The sequence below is a fragment of the Sturnira hondurensis genome, unplaced genomic scaffold (genome assembly GCF_014824575.4).
Source record: "Sturnira hondurensis isolate 20B ecotype Veracruz unplaced genomic scaffold, ASM1482457v3 Scaffold0021555, whole genome shotgun sequence".
Taxonomy (NCBI): domain Eukaryota; kingdom Metazoa; phylum Chordata; class Mammalia; order Chiroptera; family Phyllostomidae; genus Sturnira; species Sturnira hondurensis.
In genome coordinates this window covers 5,524,333-5,534,235 of record NW_028094186.1, presented here as the reverse complement: position 1 = coordinate 5,534,235, position 9,903 = coordinate 5,524,333, and positions in this window count along the sequence as shown.

The window sequence follows — 9,903 nt, the reverse complement described above, 5'->3', positions numbered from 1 at the left end:
GCCAAAGGCCCACCTGGAAGGCTGGGTCTGGGATCAGGAGGATGCCGTTCGAACTCTGGTTCCTTCTCTTATCCTCTGTGGGGCCCTGGGAAAATCCCTTCACTTGCAAGAGTCTCAGTTTCCACATTGGCGGGACAATATGGGGACAACAGTCCTTCCTTCCTTCCTGTGTTGCTGTGGGGCCTAAAGACCACACACAAACAGCACACCGCACCAAGCCTCACCCAGGGAGAGAATGCCGTTTCGACGACCACAACGTGGGTTACACAGTGTTACGTGGAGATGAGGAGGTGGGAGTCTAAACCAGACGGCCTGGATTCCAGCTGCTTCGCCAGGAGCAAGGTGCTCAGCAGTGTGCCTTCTGTTTCCTCCTGCGGATGCTAAGGGTGGTGATACCGTCTCCTTCGCTGCCTTCTTGTGGGACTCGACGAGACCATAGGTGAATAGGGCTTGGTCCGCAGCTGGAGATAAGTCTTATTTATGGTTACTCCCAACGCCTTCACCTTCGTCATCCACACCACCACCGCTTAAATAGATTGACCTTTTCTTCTGCTTCGTCTAATCTGCTGTTAGCCCCACCTACTGTATCCTTCAGCTCAGACAATGTATTTGTTTCTCTCGTAGTTTCATCTGGGTCTTTTCATATCTTCTCTGTTTCTACTTAACATGCACAAGCTTTCCTATCTTACACAAATAGAATATACTTATACCATCTCTATTTACTAATTGTACTATTTGGGTCATTTCTGGGTCTGTTTCTATTGATTGATTTTTTTTCTCACTATGGCTTTTAAGGTCACCACTGTTCATTGTATCAGAAAACACTGTGATGATAAAGCTTTGTCCATTTTTATTCTCCTATTCTGATCCTCACCTGAGAACCTGTCTATCAATTTTAGAGAGGGGGGAAGGGAGGGAGAGAGAGGGGGAGAGAAACATCACTATGAGAGAGAAACACTGATCGGTTGGCTCCTAATGCACCCTGACAGGGGACCCAACCTGCAACCCTGGCATGTGCCCTAACTGGGAATGTAACCTGCGACCCTTTGGTTTATGGAATGACACTCCAACCGACTGGGGCAAAGGGACCGGGGCTTTGTCTATTTTTAAACAGTCTTTCCTTTCAAGTAAATTTCCCCAAGTGAAATTGCTGGGTTAGATGATAGAAATGTTTTTGAGCCTCTTCCTTTGCCCGAAGTCTGTAGAAACCTAGAAACCCCCTGTTCTGCCCCCCTCAGCTGCTTCTGAGCACTCATTGGGCCTGGTGGTTTTTTAGGCTTGTCAGCAACTCTGTGGGTTTTTACTTCCCTGGTAACAGCGGGGAAAACACTCAATGATAGTGTGAGGCCACCGTGCATCAAGATCTCCGTGAGGCGGGTGGGAGGAGGGGGCGGGCTGAGATGCTGAAGTGCATATTCAATGAAGAAGAGTTCCCATCTGCTGAGCCTGTACCGCGTGTCAGGCACCGGTTGTTGACCTTTCACATGCACACCCCCGGGGAGATACTGCTGTGTCCATTGCACAGGTGAGGGCTCTGGAGCTCAGAGAGATCAGAGACTTACCCAGGTCACACAGCAGGCACGCAGCAGAGTCTGGGTTAGGACGCAGGTCTGTCTGCCCAGAGCTGCCCTGACCAGGCATGTCCTAAGTGGTCCCACGTAGGAAAGGGAAGTGGTTACCGCCCTGAGCTCGTTTCACAGACCCGTCACTGCACCCAGGGATCTGCTCTAATTGCCGTGGCCTCCCGATGGAGATGGAGGTGACATGAGGACAGCTGGCAGAGCCTGGCAGTCTGCAGTCCCCGGCCTCACTGCTGAAAAGGAAGAGGACGGACCCCCATCTCCTAAAAAATACCCCATGGGTGACCGCGCGTCCTTTCAGCCAGTGGCCAGGCCCTCCCCTCGACCCATCCCTCCCTGCAGAGCTCTACTTACTAAGGTGGTCCCTTACCTGGACTCAGTCTGTGATGAGGCTGCCACAGGGTGTCAGGAACACTGCCCAGAATTGCTGAAGTTTGCAGGATAGGAGGCAAGTGAAAGGAGCTGTCCCCACCCCCAGCTTCATCTCTGATAGGCCCTGGCAGGGGAAGAGGAGGGGGAGAGAGAGGCCTGAGAGTCCTTTTCGGGAGAATAGCTCACTGTTCTTCAGCGGCACCAACAGAACCAAAGCGAGGGGCTTAAACAACTGGAGACCCCCCAGTGTCTGCCTGCTGTAGAGCCAATGCGGGGTGGCAGAGCCCCTCCAGGATAACACGCCAACGAACCACAAGGACACACACACATGCGTGGAAAAACTTCACAGACATAGCGCGGAACCAAAAAAGCCGAGAGCGAAGAGTACAGGCTGTGAGAGACTCTGTTTGTATGAGCCCTCCAGCTCAGGCAAACTGCTTTTATTGTACAAGTCAGGCAAGCACGCACCCCCGAGGGGTGGGGACTGGACGGGGTGACTAAAGGTGGGCTTGGGGTGCCCCTGCCCCTCTTTCTTCAACTGGGCTTTGGTTACATTGTGTGCACTGGCTGTGAAAATTCATCCAGCTATTTTCATTTGTGCGTTTGCCCGTGTACATCATACTGCTACTCGTTGGAGTGATGATGTGAATGGCCGGTGGGGAGTACTGCAGAGAGCCTTCCCGAGTATGAGCTGAGGTGGTGGGGCGGAAAGGAAACCCAGCTTTGACATCACAGGGATCTGGCTTCCAATTCCAGCTCAACAGTGGCACCGCCTTGATCCCAGGGCACAGCCCCCTGAGCTTGTTTCCCAATCAAGATCCGGGGCCAGTGACGCATCCCTTGAAGGTTTATTGTCACGGCCACAGGTACAGTGTTTGGTGGTCAGTGATTGAGAGACACCTGGAGACCCCTCCTCCCAGGAGGAAAGAGTCAAAGTTCGGACCAAAGCAAGGGGCTGGGCAAGCTGGCCTCTGCCCACACCTCAAGCCCAGAGGCTTTGGTTTCTCACCGATACAGAGCTGGTCACCCATAGCAAAGGGCTCTCCCCTGTGACCTCTCACTTTAACCAGAGGGACCCAAGCTCAGACTAGTGGTTATGGAAAGCTCTTTCCAAATTGCTCCGCTATCCCCATGCCCAGCAGCTCTGACATGGTTATGGCTGGAAGGTTCTTGCTCAGTCCTTGGACCTGCCGCCACCCCTGCAGGCTCCCCCAAGGCCCCATCCTGCTGGGAGGCAGCAGCACCTGCCCAGTCATCGGAAGGAGGATGGAGCCACACAGATCTGACCTGCGTCCTGGCCCCGTGTTCTTGTCCGTTAAATGGGGTGGAGGAAAATGAGAAGGCCCAGTTAGCGGGGTTCTTGCAAGGACGCTGAGATGTGGGGCCTCCACCACGCTTGGCTTGTATACAGTAAGTGCTCAGTAGTGGTAGTGGGTGGGAGACAAAGACCACGTTTTCAAGAAATGCCACAGCAGCCCAGCACAGGGTGGGCTTTTCCTGAGCACCGAATGTGTACGAGCCCCTCAGGCAGACCCCCCACACTGGCCAGGGTGCAGAGAGTGGGGAGCAGGCCAAGTGCCTGCCCACCGGGGACTTCTGGTGTGCCTGAAGGGACCGGCCGCATTGCAGCTGATTGAAAATTGGGCCGTGCAGACAGACCTCCGGCGACCACCTGGCAGGTGTGGGTGGGGGCCTCGTGCTGATTTGCATAGGTGAGCTGACCTGCCTGAGCAGTCAGAATGGGGGGGGATGACTGTGGACCCCAAGACGTCTGTCTGGTTTTACATCTAGGTCTCTGGTCTGTTTTTGATATTTATTTTTTAGATTGTTTGGTAAAGTATACATACGTATGCATTTACCACAGTAACCCTCTCTGAGTGTGCAGTTTGGTGGAACTAAGCACAACTTCACACTGTTGTGTAACCACCACCACTGCCCATCCACAGAACTCTTCATCCTGCAAACTCTCATCCCCCTCGCCAGGCCCTGGGCGACCACCCCTCTGCTTTCCGTCTTCATGAACTTGGCGACTCTGAGCACCTCTCGTAGGTGGGGTCATGCAGCATTTGTCCTTTTGTGACTGGCTTATTTTGCTTAACGTGATGTCCTTAAGGTTCATCTATACGGCATGTCTCACAATTTTCTTTCTTTTAAAAGTTGGATAACATGATCCGTTTTAAGAAAGCTTTATTGAAATATAACTTATATACCGGACCATGTATTTATTTCAAGTGTATAATTAATGTGGTTTTGTATATGCACAGTTATAGAACCATCACCGCGATCTAATTTTAGAACACATTCAATAACGCCCCAAAGAAACCCTCCCCATCCGCCGTCGCCGGCTCCTCTGCTACCACAGCCTGGCCGGCTACTAGTCTACTTCCTGTCCCTATAGACTGGCCTGTCTATTTCCTATAAGCGAAATCCCATAATACGCTGCAGCCTTTTTGTAGAACTAAAATTACTCATACACCTTTCATAGAAACAAACTCATGTGACTATATGGCCAATGTGACTGGCTTCTTTCATTGAACGCGTTTTCAAGGTTCATCCAGGTTATAGCGTACAACATTGATGACTTCATTGTTGAATACTATTTCATTGTATAGATATACTATTCATCAGCTGGTAGGCAGTTGTTTTCCACCCCTCTCTTCTTTGACTATCATGAATCACGCCACTCTAAACGTTTGTGTGTGTGTTTTCGTTCCTCTTTGGTACATACCCGGCAGTGGAATCGCCAGGTCGTAGGGTGACTCCCTGCTTCCCACTCGGAAGAACTGCCCAGCGTTCTCCAAAGCGGCTGCACCTGTTTACGTTTTGCACCACAATGGATGAGGCTTCCAGCTTCTCCACATCATCACCCACGTTTGTTACCATTTATCTTTTTTTTCATTTTAGCCACTTATGTGAATGTGAAGTGGTGCCCCATTTTGGTATTGATTTGCATTTCTCTAATCACTAATGACATCGAGTGTCATTTTCATGGGTTTATTGGCCATGTGTTTATCTGCTTTGGAGAAACGTCTATTCAAATCCCTTGCCTATTTTTAAATTGGGCTGTTATTTTTATTATTGTTGAGTTGTAAGAGTTCTTTATATATTCTGGATACAGGTCCCTTGTCGGACATGATTTTCACATATTTTTCTCCCATTCTGTGGGTTGTCTTTCTACTTTCTTGGTGGTAAAGTGTGCAGGGAAAAAATTTTAATTTTTATGAAGTTGAATTTATCTTTTTGAGTGGGGGAGTCAGTGGTGCTTCTGTTGTGGTATCTAAGAAACCGTTGCCTAACCCAAGACCACAAAGATTTACCTCCTTGTTTTCTTCTAAGAGTTTTATAGTTTTAACCTTACATTCAGATCTGTCATTCATCTTGAATTATTCTCTGTGTACGGTGTGAGGAAGGGATCCAACGTCATTCTTTTGCATGCGTATATCCAGTGATTTCAGCACCGTTTGTTAAAGATTTCCTTCCCTATTGAATTGTATCGGCACTTTTGTTGAATTGTGTGTGACTCATTCTGATTAATTTCTGTGTATGGTAACAGGTATGGATCAAAATTCTTTTTTCTTCCTTCCTTTCCTTCCCTGCTCTCCTCTCCTCTCCTCCTCTTCCTCCCCTCCCCTCCCCCCCTGCCCTTCTCCTCCTCTTCTTCTTGTCTCTTTTCTTCATTTCTTTTCATATTCATAGCCAATTGTTCTAGCACCACTGTGGAAAAACTGTTCCTCCTCATTGGAATGGTATTTGTTCTTTTGTCAAAATAAAAATCTCTCTCTCTCTCTCTCTCTCTATATATATATACATATATATATATTTCTGTGTGTGTATATATATATATACACACACACATGTCTATACATATATATATATATATATATATATATGTATGTATATGTCTAATTCTGGATCATGCATTCTATTCCACTGATCTATTTGCCCGCCTTCACACCAAGCCATACTGTCTTAATTACAGTAACTTTATAGGTCTTAAAATCAGGTAATATAAATCCTTTTTCCTCTTTTTCAAGTTAACTTGACAGTCTAGGTCCTTTTCATTCCCATATAGTTTTGGATCAACTTGTGAATTTCTACAAGAGAAGCCCTATCAGTGACTGAGAGTGCATTGACTCTACAGAACAAACGGGGGGGTCAACATCTCAATATTCAATCTTCTGGTTTGTGAACATGGCACATCCCTGCATTTATTTTAGTCTTTTTTTAAATTTCTCTGAGCATCGCCTTATAGTTTTCACTGTACAAGTCTTCCATACATTTTGTCAGATTTGGCCCTAAATATTTCATGTTTTTAATATCATTATAAATGTATTTTTTCGATTTCCAGTTGTTTATCATCAGTAAGTGGAAGTATACTTAATTTTCTTGTATTCTCATCTTATCCCCTACAACCTTGCTATACTCAGTTATTAATTGTAATGGCTTTTTTTTTGATGTTCTACAGGATATTTTACATGGACTATTTTGTGTATGTGAGTAGAGATGATCTAACTTCTTCCTCTCTAATCTGAATGCCCTTTATTTCTTTTCTTGCCTTATTGCACTGGATAAAATGTTAAATAGGAGTAGTGAGAGTAGATATCTTTGTTTTATTCCTAATCCAAAGGGGGAAAGCAATCAGCCCTTTACTATTAAGTATGAAGTTAGCTGCAGGTTCTTTGGTAGATGCCCTGTTTCAAGTTGAGGACGTCCCCTTCTCTCTCAGTTTGCTGGCATTTTGTTTGTTTTGGTTTTTAATCAGAAATGGATGTCAGATTTTGTCAAATGGAGCTTTTGCACTTAATAAAATGATTACATGTCTTTCTTCTTTAGTTTATTAATACAGTACATTGTATTGATTGATTTTTCATATAAAGCCAACCTTTTATTCCCGGGACAGCCCAACTTGGTCATGGTATATTTTCCTTTTCCTATACAGGGGTGGGCAAAAGTAGGTTAATAATAATAATAAATAATACAATAGTTAATAAGTAAATATTAAAATAAGAATAAACTCTGAGTTTCATGTACTCACAACTGTAAACCTACTTTCACCCACCCCTGTATTATGAGATTTTTTATGTTAACATTTTTATTAAGAATTTTTGCATCTATGTTCATAGCGGGTATTAGCCTGCAGTTTCCTTGCAATATCTTTACCTGGCTTGGGTCTCAGTATCATTATGTCTTTATAGACTGAATTTGGAAGCACTTCCTCCACTTAAATAGTTGGGAAGAAATGGGTGCTATAAGCTGAACTGTGCCCTCTAGAAATTCATATGTTGAAGTGCCAGCCCCCAGTGGCTCCTGTATTTGGAGAAAGGGCTTTAAAGAAGTGAGCAAGTTAAAACTAAGCTGTACTGTGAGCCCTAATCTACTCCACTTGGCGTCCTTATAAGAGGAAATCTGGACTCACGAAGAGACGAGAAGCATGTTCCTGCCCAGAGGAAGAGTCCACGTGAGGGCAGCGAGAAGATGGCCATCGGCAAGCCAAGCAGAGAGGCCTCTAAATGAAGCCAAACCTCTCAGCACCTTGATCTTGGACTTCTAGCCTCCAGAACTGTGAGAAAATAGATGTCTGTTGTTGAAGCCACCCAGTCTGCGGTATATTTTTATGGCAGCCCTAGCAGTTCAATTCCGTTGGTATTAATTCTTCCCTGGCCACTGGGTTGAATTCACCAGGGAAGCCACCTGGACCAGGAGTGTATTTATGAGAAGGTTTCAACAACACGTTCAATTTCTTCAGTAGATACAGAGCTATTTCCAGTTGACTGAGTTTATGTCTTTAATGGAAATTGACCATTCCATCTTAGTTGTTGGTACTGTCTCATATTCATTTTAACACAGAAAATTACAAGTAATAAAATAAAACCACCAGTTATTCCACTGCCTAAAAATAACCATTATTAGCGTTTTGCTGTGGATCCTTCCAGATAATTTTTATACGCGTGTTCATCAACCCCTCCAAGCCCCCCTCCTTTTTGTTCTTACAAAATTGCTATGACCCTTCATATCCAGGGTTTTGTGTTTTGTATCATCAAAATTTTTAAAACATGATTATGAATGGGTGGTTAATCTCCTGCTTAAATAACCCCCAGCTGAAGTTTCTCCCGATGTTGGGGGCACATCTCATGAAACACCGCCCCAGTCAGTAACTTCTTCATCTGTCTCTGGGAATAACTCAGGTTGGCTTCTTGGTTTACAGTTCCCGAGTGGAATTACTGGGTCGACCAGTTTATTACTGACTTCTGGTGCTGAGCACTTTGTGCTTGGGAGGGGGAGGGGGGGAGATGGAAGAGCTGACCCCCCCGCCCCACCCCCGACCTCAGGGGCTTGCCTTCTGCAGGCCAGCCCAACCAGCCGGTGGGAATGCCAGAGGAGAACTTGACAATGGGGCTGTTGGGAGGCCCGCAGGGTCCCCCACTCCTTTTGTGGCCTCCTTGGCACAGATCTAAGTGGCTCTGGGTCACCTATAGGTTGGAGACCGTATCTTCCATGTGTGGACCATACTGGGCCCTCCTTCTTAGTTCTTCCTCCTTGGCAGTGTTGCGATATCATCACGAAGCATATGCAAAATCCAAGCAAAAAGCGAACCAAGTTTTGTGCAGACAAGTGAAGGCAGAGCCCAGCCTTCTCCTCCCACCATTTGCAGTCCTCAGGGAGCCCAGTCTGACAAGGCAGGTCCTGTCCCCCGGGAACCTCCTGGCCTTTGGAGGAAATAATGTCCTCTGTTTTCCAGGATGCCCAGTCTCCGTGAGTGTTCAAGATCCACACACCAAAACACAGCCACATACCTACCTACAAAGGAATAAGGAAGGGCGGATGAATGCCTTTCCAGGGAGGCGTGTGTGATTGGATGCAGGGGTTTTTCTAGAACTTCTGGGAAGAAGAAGAGCCTGGACCCCTGGAGAGGAAGTTGAGCAGAGGAAGGACGGGGACTAGGAAGAGGGGGAGTGACATGTGGCACCTGCTGGCCAATTGGTACCATAGAGCCCCAAGTAGGGAGAGAAGGCCCAGGGGGTCTCTTCAGTCTCTTGTCAGCAACTCTGGGGACATTAGGAGAAGGGACAGTGTGAAGGCAGGGGATTATTTAGAGTTTTGATTCTCCCCCGGACCTTGTTCCCCTCCCCACCACCCCAGCTCACCTCACTACTGGAGAAGGAGCCTTGGCCGGCAACATTTGGGTCCCTCCCTGGGCACCTACCCTGGGCCCACATGGCATGACACTGCCAGCTGCCCACACAGTCCTCTCTTAGTGAAGCCTGGTGACATCCAGTCTACAGTTGAGGACGCAGAGGTCGGGGTCTCAGAGCCACACTGTGGGGGTGCTGGGTTTGGAGCCCCATCAGTGGGACTGAGCCAGCCTCCAGGGGCTCCCCAAGCTCCAGGTCTCTCTGCTTCTCCTGGCCGTCTTTCCCCATACGTGCCACCCCCAACAAGAGACACGTGGCCCCAGCACCCAGGCCACTGGGCTCCCAACCAGAAGCACATCCATGATGTCTGGAGACATTGGTTGTCAGGCTTGGTGGGGAGGGGGCTCCTCCTGGATCTAGCGGGGAGGTCAGGGGTCTGCTCAGCTCGAGGGGTGTGGGGCCGCATGCCAGTGGTCAGGCAGGCCCACCCTGCACGTGCCAGTGAAGGGCTTCCTGCCAGAGGCATGTGTCTGTGCCCCTGCCGTCTGAGCCAGATGTGGGCACCCACGCGCTTGCGGATGCGGAGGGAACCCTTACGGACAGCGCCTAGCCACACGCAGACCCTCACGGAGATCCTCTCCTCCACGAAATTCCATGCGGGCTTCCCCTCCGACTAGACCTTGACTTTGGGCTTCTGTGCCTGTCCTTGTATTGCCCAGTTTCAGGAAGAACCCTGTTAAGTTAGTTCAGCCAGGATCCCCATCCTCAATACCCGATCACTTGCAGCGCCCACCTGGTGGGGTTCCCCCTCCCCCTTC